Source organism: Panthera tigris, chromosome B1, assembly GCF_018350195.1.
Source record: "Panthera tigris isolate Pti1 chromosome B1, P.tigris_Pti1_mat1.1, whole genome shotgun sequence".
Taxonomy (NCBI): Eukaryota; Metazoa; Chordata; class Mammalia; order Carnivora; family Felidae; genus Panthera; species Panthera tigris.
In genome coordinates this window covers 117,736,177-117,763,392 of record NC_056663.1, presented here as the reverse complement: position 1 = coordinate 117,763,392, position 27,216 = coordinate 117,736,177, and the positions used below count along the sequence as shown (strand labels likewise).

At 35.4% G+C, this 27,216-nt stretch overlaps 1 long non-coding RNA gene across 1 annotated transcript in view; it reads right to left on the bottom strand.

The window, feature by feature from the left end:
- Positions 1-5,712: 5,712 nt before the first annotated feature.
- Positions 5,713-27,216, bottom strand: part of LOC122237702 — a 29,458-nt gene continuing 7,954 nt past the window's right edge. Inside the window, exon 3 of the long non-coding RNA XR_006216312.1 lies at positions 5,713-6,130. This is a non-coding gene — a long non-coding RNA (uncharacterized LOC122237702). The remainder of the gene's footprint in view (positions 6,131-27,216) is intronic.

Here is a 27,216-nt window from a genome sequence, read left to right as displayed (position 1 = left end):
CTTTATTCTCAAAGCCACTCTAAGAGAGGTATAGCCATTACTTCTATGCAACAGAAAAAGGGAGGCATAGAGAGTTTTACCCGAAATCACACAATGATTTAACAACAGAATTATATCAAGAACAGTACAAAGCATTGGGAAATTAGCAAGATGTAAAACATTGTTTCAACAATATGGCTCCTCTTCCCATAGTTTAGATTGACCAGTAGCCACAAAGCCAATAAAAGTCACACCCTAACCATGGCAACTCTTGAATTTGCAACCCAGAGAAGCATCATTGTCCCTAGTTCTTAGAACATGAGGGTTCCTGATTCTTTCTGTTATACTGCACTAAATGAGACAGGTTCTGGCATTACCATCTTGAGGCTCTGCCCTGGCTGTTTTTAAGGGCAGTGTGCTCTTTCCACAAGGCAATTCCACCACCATTCCCCAACCTCTGCCACTGCAGCCATGATCATCAGGCCAGATGCTCTTGATTTGGCACACGATTTTTTTTTTTTTTTTTTTTACTTTTTGAGTCCAGAGGGTTTGCTGTGAAGAATTTGTCTACTTATTTCCATGCCTTGGGCCAGCAAGGAGAACAGGCAGGATGCATGCCCACTGCAACAGAAAGTTGCATGCATTTTTATAGGCAATGTAGGGACATTGAAAGCTGTACATTTCTGTTTTAAGAAGATAACTCTGGTGGCTGTTATCTTTTCTGCTTCAGTACCTCATTCACTAAAAATAAAAACCCCATAGGTTTAATGTCTTTATTTCAGGCACAGTCCAGGACATATTTGAAGTTGGCACCTTTTAGAAAATATTTCTCCTTTAAATATGCAAATGTGGTTAGAGGGACAAATCCTCTTGGGGGAGTCCTATCACCTTCTTCCTCTCCTCTCAGTGGACATGTCCTAGTGGTTTTTGAAGCCCAAAGAGAGTCAAGTGTATTGCAATCAAACAATAAAGATTTGCAGTGAGTTTAATGTCATTTAAATGAATGAATAAAAGAGATTTATTAACTTATATGGCTGAAACATGCATTGTTTGTGAATTAAATCTATGGAGAAAAACGGGAGTAGGGACTAGAGTGTAAAGAATCCTGTGAAGAAAGATGTTGACAGCAACAAAATGAAATTGTTTCAGAATTGGTATTAACTGGGTGATTTGAGTATCAATTAGGTAATTTGGGTATTAATTAGATAATTAGTTTCTGCTGCAGAATCTTATGAACTAGAAATGAACCTATAAGGATGGTTTGGTTGTGTGCGTGTGTGTGTGTGTGTGTGTGTGACTATGATACTGGGAATGGTGCCAAACTGAAGTCCCCAGAAAACTGAAGTCCTCAATTTACCTAGAGAATAGGTTCAGTGGTGTTAGCAGAAGGTTAGCAGTAACAGAGATGAATTATATTCAGGATGACCTAATACAGATATCCTCAAGGCTGGAATGTCCTGTTCTCTTCTTCACATTGAAAAGAGAGTCAGTGGCTATTACTTCAAGGAAAATCTGGGTTAAAAACCCCTAGTTTTAGGGATTTGTCATTTTCATGGATTACTATAATTTGGGAAGATCACTGAAAACAGAGTCAGCCAAATTTACAAGGGCCAAGAATCCTCAGAAGTGAATTTTGCACCATTTATTCAATTTGGTTGACATTGGCTGACAGAATAAGTTAGCATTTTCCAGAACAAAGATTCAAGAATCCTTGTCTTCCCCGCTAGAAACGAAACTGAAATACAGTCACATCTACTGTAGACTATGAAACACCACAGTTCAGTTTCCTCATTCTTTAAGGGAAAATTACTTGATTTTTTTAAGTTTATTTATTTACTTTGAGAGAGAGAGAAAGAAACAGAGAGAGAGAGAGCACATGTGAGCATGGGGAGTGGCAGAGAGAGGAAGAGAGAGGACCCCAAGCAGACTCCAAGCAGCCTAGATCCCCACATGGAACTCCATCTCATGACCATGAGATCGGGACCTGAGCACAAATCAAGAGTTGGACACTCAACCAACTGAACCACCCAGGCACCCTGAAAATTACTTTTTATTAAGATTTTACTAGCTAACACTTGCTTATCTAGAGTATTTATTCTGAGAGAATAAGGAAGTTTTCTTGTAAATCGCTATGCTTAAAACACTGCCTTATACATAGCAGACCATTGGTAAATATTAGTTGCGTATATAAATGATGCAATCAGTAGAATTAAACAGCTGTTGTAGCCTCTACCTCAGTTAGAAGTGTTTAAAGTTATGAAGTCAAATTACCGTGAATGAAAATATTTAAAGTGACCAATTACTAACTAATGTCAGCAAGGAAAAAAAATACTCCTTACTCTTAATTCCTTAAGGCCCTGAAGTACCACCAAAGTGGCTTTAGTTCAGTTTGAATATATAAAGGTTGCCTATTTACCACTTGCCAGCAGATGGCCTAATTATTCCATCATTTGCCAGGCATCAATGCTGTTCTATATAAAGAAGAGCACTGGATGAGGACTACCTTTCACGTTGATTTTTTTTTTTTTTAACAGAGATGATGTTTTAGTATATTTCCCATTCTTTTTCTCTGGATTAAACAATTAATTAGAAATGCTGATTTTAATATAGCCTAGTCTAACCAATAAGGAAAGTATATACTTTTTTTTTTATATATGCCAAATCACCTATAAAGATCTATAGAGATGACATACTAATATCATTGCCTGAAGGATAAATTGGCTCATCAACATCCATGAGTAAATGAAGATTTTTGTTTTCCTCTAGATGGTCCTTACAAGTCATATAAAACATTATCTCATTTAGATGACTTTACCAACTTTCCTGAAAATCAATGTAAAAGAACTTTTAATGTTCAGACTCAGTTTACCCATAATGAATTTCTTCTGAGTTCTGAGGTTATTTAAAAATTATATAATTTGTCTATAAGAGAAAAGTGCTCTTTCATGTTAACTGTATATTGAGTTGGGACGAGCACTGGGTGTTGTATGTGAGTGATAAACCATGGGAATCTACCCCCAAAACCAAGAGCACACTTTGCACACTGTATGTTAGCCAACTTGACAATAAATTATATTAAAAAACACAGTATATTGAATTTGTTCTTACTGAGTTAACATGAAAAAGATGCTATGAAGAAAAAAACAAGAGCAAGAGGAGGAAGGTGGAAATTTTGATTATATATAATATTGTTTGATATTTTATTAACTCTACCAGTATAAAAGCATTCATTCCATTAATTTTTTTTTTGAAATATTGTCTCTTTGGGACTTTAAGTATTCATGTGCTTTCCTCTACTTGAATGTTAACACTTATGAGGATAAGTGCTTTGTCTCTCTTGTTGATTATCTTTTATATACTGACTATCAATAACAGTGCTTGACATATGGAAATAATTGGTTTAATAGTTATGGAGTGAAAAAAATTGATTCTGAGTATTTTTTTCTGGGGTAAACTAATAGGACATAACAATGAAATTTGGCATCAGGAACAAAAATCTCAATTTTGGGACATTCAGAAATTTACAATAAAATAATCTGACAAATTATTTTTCAGACACTTGCCCCATCAGATCTAGTTATACCTTGCAACACGCCCTTCACTCTCTTTGATGTATTACATATTAAATATGATACCCAAGATAAAATATTGTTTTTGTAGAAAACCAATGATCTATCTCCAATCCTAAAATGTCATCATAAAAAAAAAAATTAGAGGAGAAAGTATTAACACAAATAGTATCAATAGGCACTCTTAAAATTAGGAACCAGGTTCACAGTGTTTGTTTTATTATTCTTTATAAGTATAGTAAGTCTTTCTGGACATACTAAATTTTACAGAATAAAGATATTTTTAAAAGAAAGTGCAAAGGAGGTAGAGTGATTTAATCATTTTGTCCTTGCTACCTCATTTTCTTTCATTTGTGGTTTTACCACGATTTTGAAAGAAGGAAAACAGGCCCTTTTACCCTCATAATGACATCTTTCTGATTAGTCTTCCTAGATGTATTTCATATTGTATGGATATTGCCTTATTAATTAGAAGAGAAAGTCATTTCTGCTTCCCAGTGGAACTGTTACTGCATTCTTTTTTGACAGTTTACAATATTGTTTTATTTTTTGCTAAGCAAATCATTGGAAAATTATTTCTTGTTAAACATGAATGTGGTATTTGGGGTTTATGATTGTGTCATTTTTAATTTGTATTTTTGAAGTAAAAACTCTCATGGAAAGAACATGCCATTATTAAATATATATTGAAACTGATTTCACTGATATAAATGCATATTTTTAATTAGTAATAAGAATGTTAAATTTTTTTTAAAAAACCTAGACATCTTAAGAGAAAGTTCACAGATCTCAGAATATTCTGGAAAAATGTTTGGTATTGTCAGGCTGATTTTTTATAATTTATTTATTTATTTACCCATTTATTTATTTGATTTCACTTCAGAATTGTATCTCCTTTAATCAGCACTTTGAGTATGTAATCAAGAAGGAGTCTGCACAGTTTGCTATTTTAAAAAAGATTCGTAGAAAATTTCTCAAGTCTGCTGTAGAGTCTTTTGGCATTAGTAACAGTAAAGACAAAATGTTAGCACTTTTATGGTCTTAGTATTTGGATGCTTTTTGATTTCAAGATTTCACTTATATTTTGGAGATCTAGCACATCTATGCTCTGTTCACTTACTATCAACAAAGAAAAATTGATTTAGATACTTCACAATGGATATTATTTTATCTAAATTTTCTAATTTTTAAAACAATTCAAAAACTATACTGTAAACAATACTTGGAATTTGAGATTCCCAAGAAACAATAAAATATGGTAGGTGTAATTTCTTTTTTATATAAAATAGATATTTTATACAAATATACAGGAATACTCTCTCTAGAGATATAGATATAAATACATAGAGACTGGGCTTACTAGAGGCCAGAAAGGCCATGTATTGTTCTAGACACAATAATGAACAAAACCAATTAAAATCTCTGCCCCTAAGAATTTACATTCTAGGGGCGCCTGGGTAGCTCAGTCGGTTGAGCGTCCGACTTCAGCTCAGGTCACGATCTCGCGGTCCGTGAGTTCGAGCCCCGCGTTGGGCTCTGGGCTGATGGCTCAGAGCCTGGAGCCTGCTTCTGATTCTGTGTCTCCCTCTCTCTGCCCCTCCCCCGTTCATGCTCTGTCTCTCTCTGTCCCAAAAATAAATAAAAAAAAAAGTTAAAAAAAATTTAAAAAAGAATTTACATTCTAGGAGAGGGGGAAGCAAAGGATACCAACAAAATGTATATTACAAAATGGTAAGCAAGAAAGCAAAAAATCTATCTGGCTCTATTGTTTACTAGCTAGATGATATTGGTCAAGGAATTTATTCTCTCTAATGCTCACTTTCTGTATTAAAAATGAGCCTAAAGCTTACTACAAATGGATGTCATAAAAAGCAAATGAGATAATAAATATAAAGTGGTTATTTAAGTGCTTGATATATAATCACATCCAGATTAAAGGTGCAATAATAATTTTAATTATCAATATCTAAAAAATTCTATTTAATTGGGGAGATAGCATATAAGCAAAACATTTATTGATAGCTACATAGAGTGTTCAAGGAGAAGAAGAGATAAAGAGCTTAATTTCAATAAGATGGATTTATGGATGTTGTCGTTTTTAAACTAAATTTTATAAAGTTTGTTTTTTTAATTGAACATTAAAAAAATCACAGGTGAAGAAGAATTACATATATGAAAAAATGACAAAGGATTTCTCAAAAGATCCTTTAGAGCATAGACACCACAGGAAAGGACAGGTAGACAACATCCAGTACTAGGCTTTAGATCAACTCTTGATACTTTTGTTGATTAAAAAAAAACCACATTTGCTAGGCAAGTGTGTCATCCAAGGAGATATTAAAACAAAAATTGACAACAGAGATTTACTAACTGGATAGAAAGGAAAATTAAGGGCAGCCAAGGCTTGAAACAAAGTAGTGAACATGTATCTGTTTCTAGATGTGATGAGAAAAGAATACTAACGTGGCCAGAGAAGGCTACTCTTGCAAATCCCGGTAGCATTGTGACTGACGGTGGGTGCTCTATCAATGAGCATCTCTACTCCAGTTACCAAGCTGTGGGCGGTTACTGTTCTCCGATCCCTGAAAACAGATCAAATAAACAAGGGTAATATTGGCTTCTAGTTGTAGAAGGTGACTCTTGTATTCAGAAAGTCACTAAAGCATGGTATCAGATTTTTTTAAAGGTAAATGTAGCGGATTAAGCTCAATTTAAAGAAATAGCGCATAGATAATGGAAGCTAGATAGAAAGAAGTGAATTGGGAAACAGAATGAGGCAATGATGGGGGTTCAGAAATGACTGTTTTTCATAATTGAGTTCTTGGTTTACTTTAGAGTTTTTGAGCATTGTTTAGGGGAAAATTTGACTTCTTTTCCTAGAATTTTTCCTGGAAGTTTAATAGCTGAGAGCCAGTGTGTTTTTTTTACTGTGAGAAAGAAGAAAGAAGAGGCAAAGGACAAGATTGAAGCAACAAAAAAAGCTTGAGTGGAGGAAAGAACCAGTAATGTATGGAGAATTATCAGGCTAATTGTTACATGAAGATATCCAATTCAAACAATATCCTTTAGAGCTTTGTTGAATAAATTGATCTAATTATTTTTACATTCCTACTTTATTCTCTACAAACATAAAAGAAGACAATAGCCAAACCATAGGCCATCTTTGCCATTGCTCCCCTGAAATGCCTGCCTTTCATCTTCAGAGGGCCTTCATTGGGCAGGATAAGAGATCCATGGAAGAAGATAGGAATTTTGCATTAAGACCAACAGGTATTTTCTATCATAATCTAAAATGACATTTTGGTCTAGGGGATAGAATATAAAAAGTGGGTGTTTTAGACAGTACTTTCCTAACAATCTTAATATTTGAAGGGGATTACTGATCTACATTCTATGATAAATGAACATGAGTAAATACTTTAAACCAGGTATGTTTGGCCAGAGCCACTGTGTTATTCCTTTTCTGTGATGTATGTACTAATAGTTATAATGAATGAAAGTATAAAACACTTTAGGTATTCATGTAGCTATTAAACTTGTCTTAATGCAGAAATTTTAAAAATACACAAGAAATAAACATTGTATGTATATATGTATGTATTTACAGAGAGAGAGAGACAGCACAAGCTGGGGAGAAGGGCAGAAGGAGAAAGAGAGAGAGAGAGAGAGAGAGAGAGAGAGAGAGAGAGAATCTTAAGCAGACTCTATGCTCAGTCGCTGGGCTTGATCCCATGACCTTGGGATCATGACTTTGGCTCAGGTCATGATCTCACAGCTTGTGGGTTCAAGCCCCGCATCAGGCTCTGTGCTGACAACTCAGAGCCTGGAGCCTGCTTCGGATTCTCTGTCTCCCTCTCTTTCTCTGCACCTCCCTTGCTCACTCTCTCTCTCCCCCTCAAAAATAAAGAGTAAAAAAAATAAGTAAACACAAAAAATCATATATACAAAAAACGTATATATTTTAATTTCTACTTTCTTGCCCTTTGCTGCTGGTAGATAACCTTAGTATTTAAAACTAACAGCAACAAACACGATGGAGTGACAGACATCAGAAGATACAGGAAGAGGTCAAACTACACAAACAAAAATATAAAATAGAGAGTACCTCCTGCTTAGATATTTTAATGGATGTCTGAATACTTAGTCAACCATGTGTGCAATGAAATAACCCATTATAACTTAATTGCGCTATATAAACACAAATGCACACACCACAATGACAGGACTCACACGCATGCGCATTATGCGGTGTAAACATTCGGCACCTAAGTTAAACCAGTATTTATTTCATTCGAAGCTTATGTTAATTACATTCGCAAATATTCTGTAATATTTAAATTATACATATAAAGTTACATAAAGCTTATTTTATGAAACTGGGAATCTTAAATCATATACAGTTGTATATGAATTACATCTGTGTTTATTATGCTCCATATAGCAACAGATGGGGCATGAGTCTATCAAAAGTACAATTCCATTCTTTGCTCAAAGGATTTAGTTGGGATTCTGCAAGATACCAAATACACACACACACACACACACACACACACACACACACCAATTCTTAAGTTTTTTCTTGCTTATTAACCCTCAGCCATTTGGCCTAGTCTCTCACGTTCACTAGGCCTCAACAAAGACACTAAGTGCTTTCCGGAACATAGATTTAAATGAGGCCCCTGCCCAGTGGGCTTACAACCTAATTAGACAGAGACAGTTGACCAACATATGCCCACAGACTACATTTGGCCACTTATTTATTCTCTAATTAACATAAAGCAGCAGGGCAACAGATCCGCCTGTGCTCAGTGAGCAGGAGAGCGTCTATGTGCGCTGTAGAACTCTGCGGGAAACGAGGCTGCTTCTTTCTGCGGGGCTTTTCAGTGTGCATTCTCTTGCTTCTTGCTTGTCTCCGTAATTAATATTCCTGTGCATATCTTGCTGTGACTATATATGTCCAAGCAAACAGACTCTCATGGCACAGCAGAACCATTTAGTTCAGCCGTCTTGATGATCAATACAGGTCACTGGATGGTTGACTTTATGGTTGCACATGTAACTGTGCTGAAAAGATAGGCCAGAGCAAGTCCAAGTGCTTATTCCATGCTGTGATTTGGTCTTTTCAGCCAAACAAGGAAGATTTTCACCTGATGGCATTAGATTGTCAAGGTCCAGTGGCTTCTTTCTGCTATTCTCACTGCCCTTACTAAACACTCTTGCGATCTCTTCAATTTTTGAAATTTCTCCCTTCCTAAGTGTGTTTGATGTGATGCTAGAAAAGTATTTGAAGTGACATAAACATGTACAGTGCCACACCGTTAAAAAAATAAGTACATGCGAATATTACGAGGAGAGAAAGATAAGCACGAGGACCCATCAGATAAAGTTTGAGAAAAAGTTGGTACCTGAAATGCATGTCACAAGCTCACAAGTATTCATTAAACAAAATCCTTCATGAAGATGGTAGATGAGTTGAGAATTCAATCATTGTTTATCCAGAGAGAAGAATGCAAGCAGGAAAATCATATTTTTTCCCTAAGTCTAAGGATATATTTAATGGTGGAAAAAGGTAAAACTCATTTGTTTTAGGTTACAGACACATGTAATTGCCAGTTACTACCTCTCTTAATGTTCCCTTTAAAATTCTATTTAATGCTCTTGACCTATTATTAATCCCGATTTACATCTTCTGAGAATGAAAACCTTCACAGATTTGTAGTCATGAGTTTTTCACCCCGTGGTTTTCAATCTGTTATTGGAGAAACTGATTTTTTGGGAGGAGGGGAGAGGGGTATTGTTTCTTTCCTCATTCTATACTAGGTCCTAAAAAATAGTGTAGATATTGGAGAATATAATTTCCTATGATATCATTCTTCCTTTGTTTAATTCCAAATTTTCAAACACACATAATTGCCATGGGTAGTCAACATCATTATTGTTTTAAAGTGTTTCTCAGATGAACTTGAACATAACATAGAAGATATTTGGACTATTGGGAATTTAATACTTATATAGACTATTCTCATATTTCTCTATAAATTGTGATCCTGTAAACTTACTACTATGCTGCTGAAGTAAAGAAATATAAACATTTAAAGTATAGTTTAAAAAAATTTAGGCGCCTAATGACACTATAAAGGAGACTTGCTTTCACGAGTCAAGTAAAAAACAAAAGGCCTGAGTCAAAATATGAGAATCTATATAACTCATTATATAACTGCTTCTAAAATAGAGTCCCAGAAACACCAGCAATATTGTTTTTGCATGATAAATGGAGTTGGTACAATCAGACTGATCACATTTTAGAATTTAGGTATTCTGATAAAGATTCTTAATCTTAAGCATCTTATGGTTTAGAAATAAATGGTCATTTTAGTCTCTTTGAGTCAAATTGTTGCTTTAATTATTTTTTAATGTATATGTGAACATGCTCATCATGGTGAAAGTAAAACCCAAATTGAAATGAGTATCTAAAGCTAATGCAGTTTTACTTATTTCTACCAAAAACTCTGTATCTGGAACTTAAAACAATGCAATTTTGTGTGGGTTTTTTTTTTTTTTGAGGGGGTATCCCTTTTCTCTCTCTCTCTCTCTTCTTCCATCTTCCATTTTCATTGTGAAAATGTCGTGCAGCAAAATAGGAAATTCCATCCACGATGATCTAACCTCAGGGCCTCCTCTAAGCATGCTGGAGAATCAGTGCTCTGTCACCTCTGAGAATAAAATTCATTTTGGATTCTTGTATTACCTGCCTCTGGTACTTGGGCACTTATTTCTTAACTGACTGAGTTATTGTAACTTTGGTATGATGTAAATGTCCTTTATTGCACAGTTTCCAATTTAGTATTTTTAAAATCAAGATGAACTTGAAACAGTGCCAGGTATTGTGCCCCCTCCCAAACAATAAAGTACTTAACTAAACATTTCAAAGGAAGAGTAATAAATCAAAGCTAGGAAGCACCATTTAAGATGGAATTATAGTGTCATAATTCTCAAAATTCAAATTATAGAATATTTTCATTCGTTCAAATACATTTCCTTAAGAAATACAATGATTTGCAAATGATCACAACTATAAGCAACTTAGCGCAATAAAAATATTGATAGTTGTATCAGCATCTGTAGGATTTAGTTGTTTTGATGGTACTTAATAGGTAGAACTAGTATTTCTGGGCTCCTGCCAGTTGACCATCTGTCTAGGTAGTCCGTGGAGAATCAGAACAACTGAACTTGTGGCACATCCAATTACACTGAGCAGCCACCAACCCTGTTTTAGGTTACAACAGAAGAGAGCATCACCAAAAGAGTATGTTAATTGATTTAATGCTGAGAATTTGGGGAATCTGGAGGTAGTCATGGGAGCATCTCTGCCTTAGGGAGTTGAACCCATAAAAAACATAAATTAATTAAGGGCTCTTTCTCTTATAGGTGTTTTGCTATAGGCATTTTGAAGACTACAGTGATAACATAATCCTTGTCCTTTATTGCATACAAAATGATATATGAAATAAAATTTATGTTATACATATCTCTTAAGGAAGGCAGCCAAACATGTCAAAAATATCGCTACTTTTGTTGTTGGAGTACTGGGAGGGCAAACTACTTCCATATGGAGATCAAGAAAGTGGATCATGAAAGGCATGTCATTTGTGTTAAGTCTCAAATATGGACATGCCTCTGAGAAATAAAATTAGAGGTGAAGGTTTTACCAGGCTGAGGGACAAGTAGACTAAAAATAGTGAAGTGAGTTAGGGAATTAAAGCAGACTAAGATTGATTGGGGCCAAATCAAACTGAGAAATCATTTTTGAAATCCAGATTTATGTCATAGAGAGTCAGTAAGGAATTCTGAGCCGTGGAGCCATAACATTGTGTTAAGTATGATACATAAAAGAAAGCGTAGTTAGAAGAATCTGGGACGAAACTCCTACAACGATGCAACTTGGAAGAAATAGTGCCTTCTCTGGGGCAAATGGAGAGGGAAAGAAAAAGAGTGTTGATTCATGAGATGCAGCTGAGACAGAAGTGAAATATTTCATTTGAGTTTATGTAAAGGGAAAAAGAAGAAACAGATCAAGATAGTTCTAATGTTTTTGAGCAGCAGGGACTATAGTGTTATACAATCAAATGAGGTACAGAATTCTGCGAATGGCACAGGTTTTGAGATATGTTATGTGATCATTAAGGCCATACAAGTGCCTGGAAGGATAAATTTTGAAAAGTGCCACTACTGAAGAGACAGAGGAAAGACAGAGAAGAGCCTGGGAAAGAGAATGAGGAAAGGAAAATATAGGAGATTCAATGGAACTCAGTGAAATGAAAAGTATTTGTAAACAGGTGGTCATCAAGGTTAATTGCTTAAGAGATGTTAAGGAGAAGGAGACCTTAAATAAAGTCACTGGATTGAGAATACAGAGGTCACAGGGGAATTTCAGGAGAATAATTGTAGTTGAGTAGGTAAGCGAGAAAGTCATATTATATTCATTTTACTTCTAAAAGAAGTGTCAAGTTTGCTAGTGAAAGAAATTGAGATAAAAGAAAGAGATTAGATAGATGATAAATGGTAGATATTGACAGATAATCAGACAGACACAAAGACAGATATAGAAAATCATCCCATAAGAAAATGGTTAGGAGTCGTGTGTGTGTGTGTGTGTGTGTGTGTGTGTGTGTGTAAATGGGTAGTCAGGGAAGGCAAGACAAACGCTAGCATTTTATCAAAGAATGTAAAATAAAAGGACTGTTACACAGAAGTTTGAGTAGGGGTAAAGAAACCAACAAAGGATGTTTACCCTCTTCTCAGTCCTAATTCTGAAGAGGAAAGCAAGGAAATAGAGGACCCCAGTCACTGCAAGCAACGTGGTTCGCAGCAGACAGGGGATGTAGAAGAAAGTCACACTTCTCCCCTCCCCCCAAACTCTCCCCCCAAGCCTCCTGTCTCCTGTCTCCTCTTCCTGCCTTCTGTTAGCAGAATGAAATATAAACCCTGTCAGCATTGAGCTTTTGTTGTACAGTTCTTGGGAGTCCGTTTCTTGAAGCATAAATCAAGGCACAACGGGTATGGAGTGGACAGTGGGAGACAAGCATATTCTTTTTTTCTTTACGTTTATTTATTATTTATTTTGAAAGAGACAGAGACAGCATGAATGGGGAGAGGGGCAAAGACAGAGGGAGACAGAGAATCCAAGCAGGCTCTGCATTGTCAGTGTGGAGTCCAATGCAGGGGCTTGAAGTCAAGTAATTGTGAGATCGCAACGTAGGCTGAAATCAAGAGTTGGACGCTGCTGGGTGCCCAGAGAGACAAGCATATTCTAAGCAAGGAAGAAGTCCCAGGAGAAAAAGAAAAAAAAAAGTGTAAGAAAGAAGATGAGATAAAAAAGTGGAAAACAGTTCAGGATAAGATGAAAGAATACATAGAAAATTTAAATTAAAAAGTACAAAAGAGGAAAAGATGGGATGCGAAGCACTTTTGAAGTGGGAATTGGGGCTTGTGTACAATGGGAGTACAGAATTTGCCTTTGCCAACCTAGACATACAGGAATGCAAACAGTTACAAATTCACAATGTTATCAGAGCTTAACCTTGATTATTTTTGCAATGCTTAACTAATACTTTATAATTATTACCAAGTGAAGACTTTATTAAATACATTTACTATTAAGTTTAAAAACATCTGTAAAAATAAGTACACTTAATGACTGTAATGTACATATAAATGTGTGTGTGTGTATATATATATGTATTTTATATATATGGAAAATAATATTTCAGTAAGTACAGTGATCAGGTGTTTTGTTAATATGTCCTATGGAGTAGACTAGAAAGGAAAGTTTCACAATAGTTATTTTCCAGTCATCATATCCTTGTTTCAAGCAGTGAGATGGAGAAGGGGATAAAAAGGGATACATTTGTTCACTTTTTAAAGGTTTCCTGAAAGCCCACAAGTGTCTTTCTGTGTATAACTTAGTCACATGAGGCTGCCTAATTCTGAGGAACAATGGGCCTTCTAGCTGAGTGTTAGTGTCCTAGCAGGGAATCAGTATTCTGATCACTAAAAGATCGGGAAGACACAGCTTTGTTAGGCATCTACATTTTCCTCCTTCCTGTGTTAAAATGAAGATGTTCTTCGAAAGACAATGCTTTTGTTACTCATGTAGAATAAATTCATAAGTGAGTATTGGAGAAACTAAGGACACTACTCCTGATTTGAAACACTACTCTAGGGGAGAAAGCACTTGAACATCGAACTCTAGGGGAGACAGCATGAAGTAGGGAAAAATGTAAGTCTGAAATAAAAAGGTAGGCTTGGAGAGTATCAAAGGCAATGTAGAACATATTCCTGGAATCAGCTCTACCTTGGAACTTTAAAATAATTCTGAAAGTCATCAAGGACAGAAAAGATTTTAAAATACATATCCCAAGATGAGATCTCTTTATTTCCCTTAAAGAAATTCTTTTTGGAGGATATTAAAAATAATGCACTGATTTACAGAAAACTCTAATCCATAGTGAACAATGTCCTAAGTGAACATTTTCACTAATTGGCAATAATGGCAATGGTCTCATTCATTAATCAACATATGTAAGTGGAATCAGACTGGGGTGCCTGGGTGGTTCAGTTGGTTAGGCGTCGGACTTTGGCTCAGGTCATGATCTAACAGTTCTTGAGTTACAGCCCAGTGTCAGTCTCTGTGCTAACAGCTCAGCGCCTGGAGCCTGCTTCGGATTCTGTGTCTCCCTCTCTCTCCCTCTTCCCTGCTCGCGTTCTGTCTCTCTCTCTCTCTCAAAAATAAGTAAATATTAAAAATATTTTAAAAATAAGTGGAATTAGACTGTGCATTGGACAGCAATTTATAAAGATTCATCTGGCCAGAAAACTAGTCCCTTGAACCCACACGAAACTTTTATATAACAGATATTTAATGGATGGAACACTTAGTCTAAGTTGAGTCTCCTAGCATGACACCCTCAAACTGTGGTCTGGTTTAGCTTTCTGGAACTGGTGGTCATACCTCTGTAAGATAGGAAATCTAATTCCCATGTTCTTTTAGTTCTGAGCTATGAATGTTGCAGTACCAATGAAGAAGGAGCTGTGACAATCATCACAGTATGTTTGAAGCATGTGCACTGGCTCAATCTTTTTCGTTTTACTAAAAAGAGACTAAAAATTTGCAGCTTAGAAAATGTATTAAAAACGTTGCATAAATACCCATATCATAAACTCTAAGCAATATAATAAAAGTGGTAAGGAAAACAAAATTCTTACATCTACATTATCATAATTCTGCATGTTCTTTTAACATCATTTTGTGCAGAAGATAGTAATCTATAATGTCTTGAATGAGGTGTGGGGCAAAAAACCATATGTCTGTTGAACAAATATAATCATTCTTAGTGATTCTATTAAGCTACATGACAAATGATATATTCAATGGGTTAATTTTTAAATTCTGCATCATCTTTTCTATACATAATTTATTACCATACCTAGCTGAATCAAAAGTGTATCACTTGATTAACATTTACTCTCAATTATCTTAAAAATTCTTTTATATTTGTATATCTTAGAGTTTCAAAGATGTCCTTCAATAACTTTTTTTTGCATTCAGGATATATTATAGACATAATATTATAATTTTTGTTCTTGCAGAATAAAAATGATTTGAAAAAAAAGTGGATTGGTGAATAATTTTACTTTGGTAAATTAGGAAATGGTTTCTTGTAAATATATAGAATATGAATGGCACAAGGGCAAGCTAATACTACATAGGTACAGAAAAGATGACAGAAGAATGGCAGGAGATTTTTAAAAAGGCAGTAATATATACTTCATAAGAAACCAAATGAAATTTGATAAAATAGGCCGTACAAATATATAAATCCAGGAAATTATTAGTAAAAGCAATAGCAGGTAAACGTCTAGAAAATAACCTTTGTGCTCAGGATACCTGAATCCCAGATAGCAGAAGTGTTTAATTACTGAAGCATTTACCCATTGGCTCTCAGGGTATTGTTTGTAAAAAAGAAGGGATTGATTAGAGTGTGTGACTTTTATTAAATTCTTACACATTGTTTCATTTGATACCTGCAGCAATCATATTGAAGGCAATATTATCAGCCTCATTTTACAAATGGAGAACCTGAACTTTAAAGAATGTAAATAAAATGAAGTTCACAAAACAAGCAAACAAAAGAACAGGCCTGGAACCTAAGACTAGTTGAAAGCTTAAGTCAAATTTCTTACCCACCCTAAGGATTGCTTTTTTCTATGCATGACTATTTCTTCTTGCCAAGGAAGCCAATGTGCTAAAAGTCCTGGATATAAGTAAAAGAATTTAAAAAAACACATATTTCAAAGAAAGAAATGTAGTAAGGAGCAGGGAAGCAGCATATGAATTAGTATTTATTTAATAGGTTATAGTCATCAAATTGAAAGTGTGTCACATAACAGAGCATATTGAAACTTCAGATCGTGCATTTTTGATGCTTTACCAAATATCTTGACAAATGGTATTTAAAAAGTATTATTTGCAATGTGGAATCTAAAATACTATCAACGAACATTTTGTATTTTTTTACATTAAAATCCATTGGTCCTTACAAAAAAATGCAATGTATAAAGGTGTTTAATTTCAACAGCAGTGAACTTACTTTCTGGTTATCTTGTATAAGGAGTAAAATATAGGTCTAGAATCTCTCTTGTTTGAGAACTGGCCCTACCAATTGGACAACTTATATGCTACTGCTGAATCTCAATTTATTCATCTTTAAATAAGTAATAAATATAAAACTTACATAATACTGTTGTTGTTTTTACACACATCCATACATGAACAATTTTGAAATTCCTGAAGCAAGTTTTTAAAAATAAATTTTAGTTTAAATTATTTTTACTATTATGGACATTTATAAAATGTGAAATATTTTTGGGTGCCTGTGTGGCTCAGTGGGTTAAGCATCTTACTTCGGCTTAGGTCATGATCTCATGGTTCTTGGGTTTGAGCCCTGCATTGGGCTCTGTGTTAACAGTTTAGAACCTGGATCCCACTTTGTATTCTGTGTCTCCCTTTCTTGATTCTCCCCTGGCTGGGCTCTGTTTCTGTCTGTCTCTCAAAAATTACTAAAATTTTAAAAAATAATTTATAAAACAAAATAAAATTTTAAAAAGTGATTCTCTTTTTCATATACAATTTTTTATGCTTATTTATTTTTGAGAGAGAGAGAGAGAGAGAGAAAGACAGAGAGTGAGCAGGGCAGGGGCAGAGAGAGAAGGAGACACAGAAGCCAAAGTGAGTTCTAGGCTCTGAGCTGTTAGCACATAGCCCGACGTGGGGCTCGAACCCAAGAATCGTGACATCATGACTGAGCCAAAGCAGGACACTTAACCGACTGAGCCACCCAGGCGTCCCTATTTTCTTTCATCATGGCTTGCTTATTTGAAAATAACAAAAACAGGGTTCTAAAAATAGATTATCGGGGCGCCTGGGTAGTTCAATTGGTTAAGCATCTGACTTTGGCTCAGGTCATGATCTCATGATCTCATGGTTCTTGGGTTCGAGCCCGGTGTGGGCTCTGTGGTGACAGCTTCGGGTTCTGTCTCTCTGTCTCTCTCTCCGCCCCTCCTCTGCGCATGCTCTCTCTCTCTCTCCAAAATAAACATTTAAAAAAAATAGATTATCAAAACATTCCTCAATATTGTCAACAGCCTATGAGCTATTTAAGTACAGGACCCCAGATCCTTCATCTTTGTGTTCCCGAGACCCAGCACTTAGAGGACTCTGTATGAATGTTGATTAAGTAAGTTAATCAAATATCTAATGTAGGTTCACTTAAATCTTTGCATCCAAATATTGGAAAGTTGTTCATCTATAATAATCTAATGCTTCTATGATGATTTAAAACTTAGAAATAACTTCTACATATGATCACATGTGCCCTTACTACAACTCCATCTGATATCAAAAAGGCCTTTAAATTATTAATTCAAATAATATTTACTGAAATTGCCCTATGTACAAGACATTTTACTAGGTGATATTTGCAAGTGAGTTTAAACATGTAAAAGATATAGTCTTTATTCATGAGCTTTTAATCTACGACCTTAATTTGAAACAAGTTGTAAAAATGTATCATGGATTTCCAGTTTCCTGTTCCATATATAGGGAACGTGAAAGCGCAATTCCATCCTAACAGCAAGTAAAAAGCTGAAGGGCCTGAAAAATCAACACCTCTTTCTAGATCCGTAGACAGCAGAGGTCACAGGGCAAACCGCAGCCCCTTAGACTGGAGAGAAGACAGGTGAATACAAGATATCATGGCTCACAGAAAACAGACTCAAAGGCGGAAAGCAGTATGGGAACCAGTGCCTGATACAGTGTGGCTGGCTGTCTCAAAAAATTACAAGGTGTACCAGAAGGCAAAACAAACAAACAAACAACAATTTGAAGATACAGAGCAAGCATGAGAGCCAGCCATGGTAGAAATGCTGTAGTTATCACACCAGCAACTTAAAAAAAAAACCTATAATTGATGTACTAAGAGCTCTAATAAACATAGTAGATGACATGCAAGAACAGATGGAGAGTGTAAGGAGAGAGATGGACATCCCAAGAAAGAATGAAAAATAAATGCTAGAGATAAATGTATCACGTCACAGGGAAGGCAGAGTAACCGAGTTTCTTGTCTGTAAAGAGATATTAACAACAACTTCTACCTTTGACTGAAATATGTCAAAATTTGCATACATTCATAGGTGTGTGAAAAATCTACATAAACATGGCAGTTGCATCACAAAGATTTTCTCTGTTCCCTTTCAAAACACAACTAATAATAAAGCAATCAAATTGTGTTAGTCTGCTAAGACAAAGGCTGGCAGAAGTGAAAACAGCAGGTTTGAAGGAAGGAAAGCGGTGATTACTGAGACATCCAAATGGCAGAAGTTAGAATGTATGTGCTTACAGAGAAGCTTCACAGATCCAGGGGAGAGGTCTAAGGCTTAAGGAACTCAGGTGGTGGGATGAGAGGAAGTCATTAAATATCTATGTAATTCATATCTCTGTTTTTTTTACCAGTTTCTGCTCTTCTCTTCCTGGACACAAGATAGAACTAACTGCACTTTCTGAACCTCTCATGGATGGTTGGAACCTGAGATTCATCCTGGCTGATTAAGTACAGGATAAAGTAATCTATGTCACTTCCAGTCTGAGGGAATAGCCAATGTGGGGCTCTCCAGAGATCTCTCTCCTTTCCAGAATGGTTACCAACAAAATTTAAGATGACTGACGTCCCATCATGGTAAGCAGAAATGTAACTTAACCTATGGTAGTCATGCAGCATGATTAAGAAACAAACCTTGGTTATTTTAAGGTTGAAGGCCTGGAATTCTTTGTTACTGCAGCAAAATCTATCCTAACTTGACTGATACAGTCTAGATGTGGGATATGATAAGTCTTCCTCACTATGCATAATTGGGAAATTCTCTACACCCCGGGTTAACTCTCTGGAGGGACTGACCTTAAAATGGCTCCTGGGGCCGCCAAGCAGGGTACAGAGTTAGCCATAAGTTAAAGGACTAAAGTCAAGGGTTTATGTGAAATATAACACACTAAGCAGAAGAACTGCTTCTATCCAGCATGAGAAAGCTAACACTCAGATGTGTATTTGCCAGTGAAGGATTTGAAGAATTTTCTGTAGTAACTGACCAACCTCAGAGAAAGGCCTGCAGATACCAATATTGGAAGTTGCCTTAATGAGAAGACCTGCTCATTGCTTTACCGCATCATAGCAGTGTATCTCCCTTCATCCCACATATACGCACCAGACTGGTCAATGGTGAGTAATGAGGTCATTTATTTAAATTAGCATTTAAACAAATAAAAAGAATGTAAGATGTCAGAATGCACTCTGAGTATGTTAGACATTGTTTTGTGAATATTTGTTTCAATTATAGTTTCATGCATCTGTGTACTGGGATACAATGCAAAATGTACTTATTAGTAGGAGCAAATAAAAATTCAGGATGCCGAGGAAAATTAGAATTTGAATGTAAATTTTGGAAATTAAGGAGATGATAGGCTTTAAAAATCAGTAAAGACATTTAAAAATCAACAAAAATGTTGCAAGATTTGGTTGAAAAAACAACTCGTGTTTTGCTTTTTTTTTTTTTTTTTTTTATCACTGACTGACTTATTTTAGAACTGGAAGTTTGTACCACTTGAAAGTAAAACAAAACAAGTAAGAGTCTGCAATATATGTAAGTAAAGTCATTATGCTGCACGCTTTAAACTTGCACAGTGCTATATGTCGACTATATCTTGATAAAATTGAAAGAGAAAAATAAGAGAAGAAAAAAAGCCAAAACATGGAGAAATATCACAGGGGGAACAGGGAGATAGAGTGTCTTTCCAGTGTAAAGAGGCTCGCATATTTTTGAATTGACTGAAAGGTGGAAAATTATCAAAGAAAGAATACAGGATATTGCCCAAACTGAAAACATGAGTCTTATAGACACATAGACTATGTCCCATACTACAAAAGGTAAATCACCGATGTTATATCATATCACCATGTATATTTTTTTAACATTAAGGATTTTTAAAAAAGCCCCTCAAGTGGCGCCTGGGTGGCTCAGTCGGTTAAGCCTCCGACTTCAGCTCAGGTCACGATCTCGCGGTCCGTGAGTTCGAGCCCCGCGTCGGGCTCTGGGCTGATGGCTCAGAGCCTGGAGCCTGCTTCCGATTCTGTGTCTCCCTCCCTCTCTGCCCCTCCCCCGTTCATACTCTGTCTCTCTCTGTTTCAGGAATAAATAAACGTTAAAAAAAAATTAAAAAAAAAAAAAAAGCCCCTCAAGTAAGACAAAGACTTGTCTCAGGCAAAGACTCAAGAAACAAAAGTGAGTAAGAATCCTTAACTTTATGAGAAGATAGTAGAGCAATACAATATTATGCAATAAAAAATGTTTTAAAGTCTAGATTTCAACACACACACACACACACACACACACACACCATTTATTGTGTCACTTGCTACCATGGATTTTCTGCATCTATAGGACGCTTCATTTTGGAAATAGTTAAATGTCATTTTATCCTACATAATGGGGAAGACATGATTAAGAATAACTGAAATCACTGTTTCTGGTATGAATTTTATATTATATTGCTTTTAAATTTCTTCATAACTTTTTCTGTTTTGTTCCTATCTTGAGTGAATTGTGTTAATAAACTTTATTGACCTATGTCTATAATGTACAATGTCAAATCCTATAGTTGGTAATCTTTGGACTAGATCACATCATCAAAGTCATTTATTTCTATTACACTTTAATTTGGACAAATGATATTTCATTTGCAGCTTTAGGTGCATATGGATGTTGTTGCTATAGGTCTGTGGTAAGGTCTCCAATATTAAACATGTCCATTCATTCAGACTGTTACACTATCACTGCTCACACACACATAATAACTATATTGACCTCAATAACTTTGCTGGCTTCTCTTTGTTATAAAGCTTATCATTCTCCCCTGCTGACAGCATAGAGATTTCTAATCTTTCATTTGCATTAAATCTATAGCATTTTGGATTTTTTAATAACAAGGAAACTGTATGTTACAGAAATTATTCTTCCATATGCACCATGTAAAATCTTACCCATCCCAAACTTTATTTGCCCTTCACAAGTCATGTTTTGGATATATATTAAAAGCTAATGAAACAGTGGTGTATAAGCCACCTGAATGTCCTCTAAAAATGCTTGTGTGTATGTCTGGAATTTCTTTACATCATTTATCACTACCACTGCCACCACGCCAGCTGAATTGCCATCGCCCCTCATGGGACGACTGCCGTTGTTTTACGGAAACCTACAAGCAGTTTCTATGAATGCTGTTCTTGTGCTCAGAAACTCTTTTCTTTTCCACCTGCTTAAGTCCCGCTTGCCGTCCTCATCTCAGCTCAAGGGTCATTCATTTCCTGGTCACTTTGACTTGGTGAAATGTCTTTACTACAGGATCTTGAAAAGTGGACTTCTTTTGCAATATACTTGTCCACAAAATATTTTGTCATGTGTGCAAGGATTAGTCTGTGTTTATTCAGCACATGAAGTTAATACATATTTATTGAATCAATGAATAATAGTTTAGTTTAATAATTAAATTATAATTGTTAATATGTGTCTTCTAAAGCTAAAGTTCAAGTGCTGCATTGTTTTAACTTACGATCACAGGCAAATCAATTTAATTGTTTTTCTAATATTCAGACAAAATAATTACAAACAGATCTTATGAATTTCCTTTATTTACATCCCATGGTACATTATAGTCATTAAAACCTTTATTTCTATTTAAGAGGTAAGCATCCTGAAAACATAACTTTCTTTTTTTTTTTTTTTTTTAATGTTTATTTATTTTTGAGACAGAGAGAGAGCATGAATGGGGGGAGGGTCAGAGAGAGAAGGAGACATAGACTCCGAAGCAGGCTCTAGGCTCTGAGCTGTCAGCACAGAGCCCGACACGGGGCTCAAACTCATGGACCATGAGATCATGACCTGAACTGAAGTCAGACGCTTAACTGACTGAGCCACCCAGGCACCCCAACATAACTTTCTTAAATCATTTTATTTTATTATTTTTATGATGATAAGTGTGTTATTAATCCCTATCCCCTATTTCCCTCATTGCCCCACCTACCTCCCCTCTGATAACCATCAGTTTGTTCTCTATAGTTAAGAGTATATTTCTTGGTTTATCTCCCTCTCTCTCTCTTTCTGTCTCTCTTTTTTCCTTTGCTCATTTGTTTTGTTTCTTAAATTTTACATGTAAGTGAAGTTACATGGTATATGTCTTTCTCTGACTGACTTATCTCAGTTAGCATAATACTCTAGCTCCATCCACATCATTGCAAATGGCAAGATTTCATTCTTTTTCATGGGTTAATAATATTCCATTATATATATACCACATTTTTGGTATCCATTCATCTATTGATGGACAATTGGGCTGCTTCCATATTTGGCTGTTGTAAATAATGCTCTAATAAACATAAGGATGCATGTATCTCTTTGATTTAGCGTTTTTGTATTTTTTGGGTGAATATCTAGTAGTGTGATTCCTAGATCACAGGATAATTTTATTTTTAGTTCTTTGAATAACTTTCATACTGTTTTCCACAGTGGTTGCACCAATTTGCATTCCCACCAACAGTGCACATCAGTTCTATTTCAGATTAGGGTCAAGCTGTGACACTGACAATCATTCAGAGCCCTAGCCTCCTCTTGATCTGAATATGCTGTGATCAAGGAACAAGGTAAGTTTTATACAATGGACAAGAACTAAACAGAAAGAAATAAATGATTGAATTATTGCCATTCAACAATAGCAGTTGAGCATTCCAGTATCTTCTGTCAGAAAAAAGAAATGAATTAAATTGATATCTTCTCACAAAACTTACAATTTTGCAGAAGAAATAAGTGATTCATAAAAAATGATAATATATAGTAGCAAGTTATACAGGTGTCCTATTATCTGAGGATGTTACCATTTTTACTTCATGTTTCCAGTAATTTTCTTTTAGGAAAAATTGCATTCCTGGTTTTGAAAGTTTAGGGACTCTTTTGGACTAAAAATGAGGTACTAATATATGCCTCCCCTAAAGCTCGTCCCACCCTCTACATTCTGAAATATTGACAATCTTCTCTGTGTCTTTATTTTTCTTAAGTTTATCGAGAGAGAGAGACCGAGAAAGAGAGAGAGAGAGGGAAAATGGGGAGTGGCAGGCAGAAGAGAGAGAGAATCCCAAGCAGACTCTGTATCGTCAAGAGTGGAGCCTCATGTGGGGGTTGAACTCAACAAACTGCGAGATCATGACCTAAGCCGAAATCAAGTCAGATGCTTAACCAACTGAGCCACCCAGGCACTCCTTCTCTACGTCTTTAAATCCCTGTATCTTCAAATTAAAGTTGATTGCTTTCATGGAATGGTGTCTGCCCACTGTTTAGCATTAATAAGTGAATGATATATTCTTTTAATTGTGTTTGCGAATCTGAATTTTATAGAACACTTTCTCTCCACCCCTTTATTATCCTTTTTTGCATGTGTTCAGAGTAAATGCTGGAGGGGTTCCAATTTTGAAGTGTTAAATTATCAAGTGAAATCATAAGAGCAATTTATAAAAGAGATAGCTGGAAATTAAAATACAAAAACCGCTCAAGGTAAAATTCGTGGGGGGAACTCTCTTGTCACCACCGCGAGACCCTGCAGAACAGATGGAACCAACTCTCCAGCTTCTGCTTGGGTACCTGCTGTTTAATTATACCCTAATTAATTAAAGGAAAATCTCCTGTGTGGTTTCAATAGTAGTGAGCAGGAGGGCAGTCAGAAAGAGACACTTGAATTCAAAAGACTTCAAAATTAACACTAAGAGGCTCAGGAAAAGCAGTTACTGTTTACTCATTGTGGTCATTTTCCAAAAGCAGTTGTTAAAACAACAAATTGACTCTCTTACATCCAAAAGCATACATAGTATGTCTTCTTTTCAATGACAAAGCTCTGTAAATATTTTATTACTATTTTAAGGCTCACTAATAATTTTTTAGTAAACATATGAGGACTTTTAGGACCAGAGTAGCATGCATAAAGTTAAACTCAATGTGCTTCTTTAGTGGTTATTTTTTACAAAAAAAAAAAAAAAAGGAAAAAGGAAAGGAAAAGAAAGCTTACACACTCTTGTGCCTTATGAAACTTGTTTGGCAAATATTACTTCCAGGTTTAAGGTTTCACCCACTTAATGTCTCAGCCAACTGCCTACAAAAGTTGCAGGTAAATACAAGTATAACACATCTAGATAAATGGAATGCTAGTGGGGAGCTATTGTACTAATCAGGTGTTCAGTAACAATTCATGCGTGGCCTTGCCATCCACATTCTGTGTTTACTTATGCACACACACTTGTTCTTCTGGCTCTCTGAGTTTCTCTTCTTTAACACAGATGTCATTAGAGTATTATAAGCCTTCTGGCTAGCTATATAAAGACATCAAGACATTTTTTGTAGAAAACCAATCAACAGATAAAAAGAGCCCATTGGTAACCTGCATTAGATAGGGCTGTGTAGATGTTCATGCATCTGTTGGAAATGTCATCAACTGGTAGAGCAACCCATGAGCCCAAGGCATATTTGCTAAAATGAATCCTGTATTCATCAACTGTTATTTTACATGTGGCCTTGAAAACATTAAATAATATATTTATTTAACTGAATTAAATTTAATAAAAATAAATTAAATAAACTTAATTTAGAGGCATTTAAATAAATTAATTAAATTATATAAAGATTAATATTTAATTATATACATTATATTTGTTTATACTTATTTGCTTTATAAATAAAATATTAAATATAAATAATATGTAAATATTATATATAGGTTTATTCATTATTTCCTTATTAAGTAGACTTTATAAGGTAGTAAAAAATCCAATCTCACACAACTTCCAATGTGCTTATAGGGATTAAGTCAATTTTATTAAGCCAGATAAAAAACACACACACCAGATCTGGATCTATAGTAAGTATGCATGCAATAGATTTTCATTCTCTTTGTTATTTATAGGTTTATATTTGGGAATTGTAAAGGATAAAATTACTGAGTTTGAAATATAATTGTCATTGTAGGAAGACTATTTGAGATCATTCATTAATATTAACATGAATTATTGATACTACTAGTGATTTAGGTGGATTGAGACTCAAGGGTTCTTTTTTGCTCCACGTAGGAACCTGGAAAAGAAGTTAAGCTTTTACATTAATGTGGCCTTGAAACATGCAGTAAAAAAATCTCTTAGTTGTTGGGGTGCCTGGGTGGCTCAGTGAGTTAAGCAGTTAACTTCAGCTCAGGTCATGGTCTCATGGTTCATGGGTTCAAGCCCCGTGTTGAACTCTGTGCTGACAGCTCAGAGCCTGGAGCCTGCTTCAGATTCTGTCTCCCTCTCTCTCTGCCCCTCCCCCACTCGAGCTCTGTCTCTTTATCTCTCAAAAATAAATTCACATTAAAAAAAATTTAAAAAATCTCTTAGTGTAAGGAATATTAGTGGGGAGTTAATTTTCCTGTTTATGAATATATTGCACATAGAGTATTACTAAGAATCCCCAAATAATAGCTCATAAGTCAATTATATGTATGTTTGGATATGATCTTGTCTGACCACTATATGATGTACTATATGATACATATATGGAAAGAGAAATTGCCAGGCCAGTTATTTGACCACTGGCATTTTGATTATTTTTAAAAATATAGGTTTGTTTTTTAAAGCAGCATTATTAAGGTATAATTCATATACAAAATCTGTGCATAGTTAATGTGTACAACATGATGAGTTTGGACATATGCAGACACCTGTGAAATCATGGCCATAATCAAGGTAATAAACACACACGTCTCCCAACAGTTTTCTTGGGTCTTCCTCTTTTTTTAATTTTTATTTAAATTCTAGTTAGTTAACATACAGCGTAATATTGGTATCTGGAATAGAATTTAGTGATTCATCACTTACATATAACACCTACTGCTCATCACAGCTAGTGTCCTAACAGCCATCACCCATCTAGCCCATCCCCCACCCACCTCCTTTCATCAACCCTCAGTTTTTTCTCTGTAGTTAAGAGTCTGTTATGGTTTGCCTCCTTTCCTCTCTTTTTTGAGAGGGTGGGGAGGATGTCTTTCTTTTTGTTGTTTTTGTTTCTGTGGTGTGGACAACTTAACATGAGATCCAACTTCTTAACAAATTTTTAAGTGTATATATTAACTAGAGGTGCTAAGTTGTGGAACAGGTATCTAGAACTTTTTCATCTTGTATAACTGAAACTTTGTACCCACCAAACCACAACTCCTAGTTCTCCAGCCACCCTCCCCCCGGCATGCCCCAGCCCCTGGCAACAGCCATTCTATTCTCTGCTTCTATAAATTTGACTATTTTAAATGCTTCATTTAAATGGAGTCATGTAGTTTTTATCCTTCTGTGCCTTAGCACAACGTCCTCCAAGTTTATCCGTGCTGTTGCAAATGGCAGGATTTTCTTATTTTTAAAGACTGAACAATATTCCATTGTATGTGTATGCCTTTTTTTCTTTATTCATTCATCTGTGATTAATTTTCAACTTCCAAAAGTAAAATGAGAACCAGCGTATGTTGGGGAAAATCACAAATAAAGCACAATAGAAAACAGTATGAACTTAAATGTGAATTGGCTTATTAAGCATGATATGGGTATGTCCAGATAATTGATCTTTGTATTGTTTGGTAGAATGCCGTCAACATATTTTACTGTCTGTTTTGTTTTCATTAATGGGATTCGAAGCAAGAGGTATATCATGACCCAGAAGGAATTCAGATTGATAACTCTTCGAGAAAATGCATTTGGGGTACAAGAATAATACATGGGTAGAGAGAAAAAATAGGACAGCTTTATTCTATCTACCTCTTTCTGGCAAAAGTCAAAACTATATTTATTTGGGGGGGCCATATGTAATAATAATAATAATAATAATAATAATTTCTACTTTAAAGTATCTATGCATTCTAATTACATTTCCCTTTTCTTTAGAACTCTGAGAATTTTACTATCCTAATGAGGTATCTAGGTGCCTGTCTAGTCTCAGGCGCTGAAGGAGATAA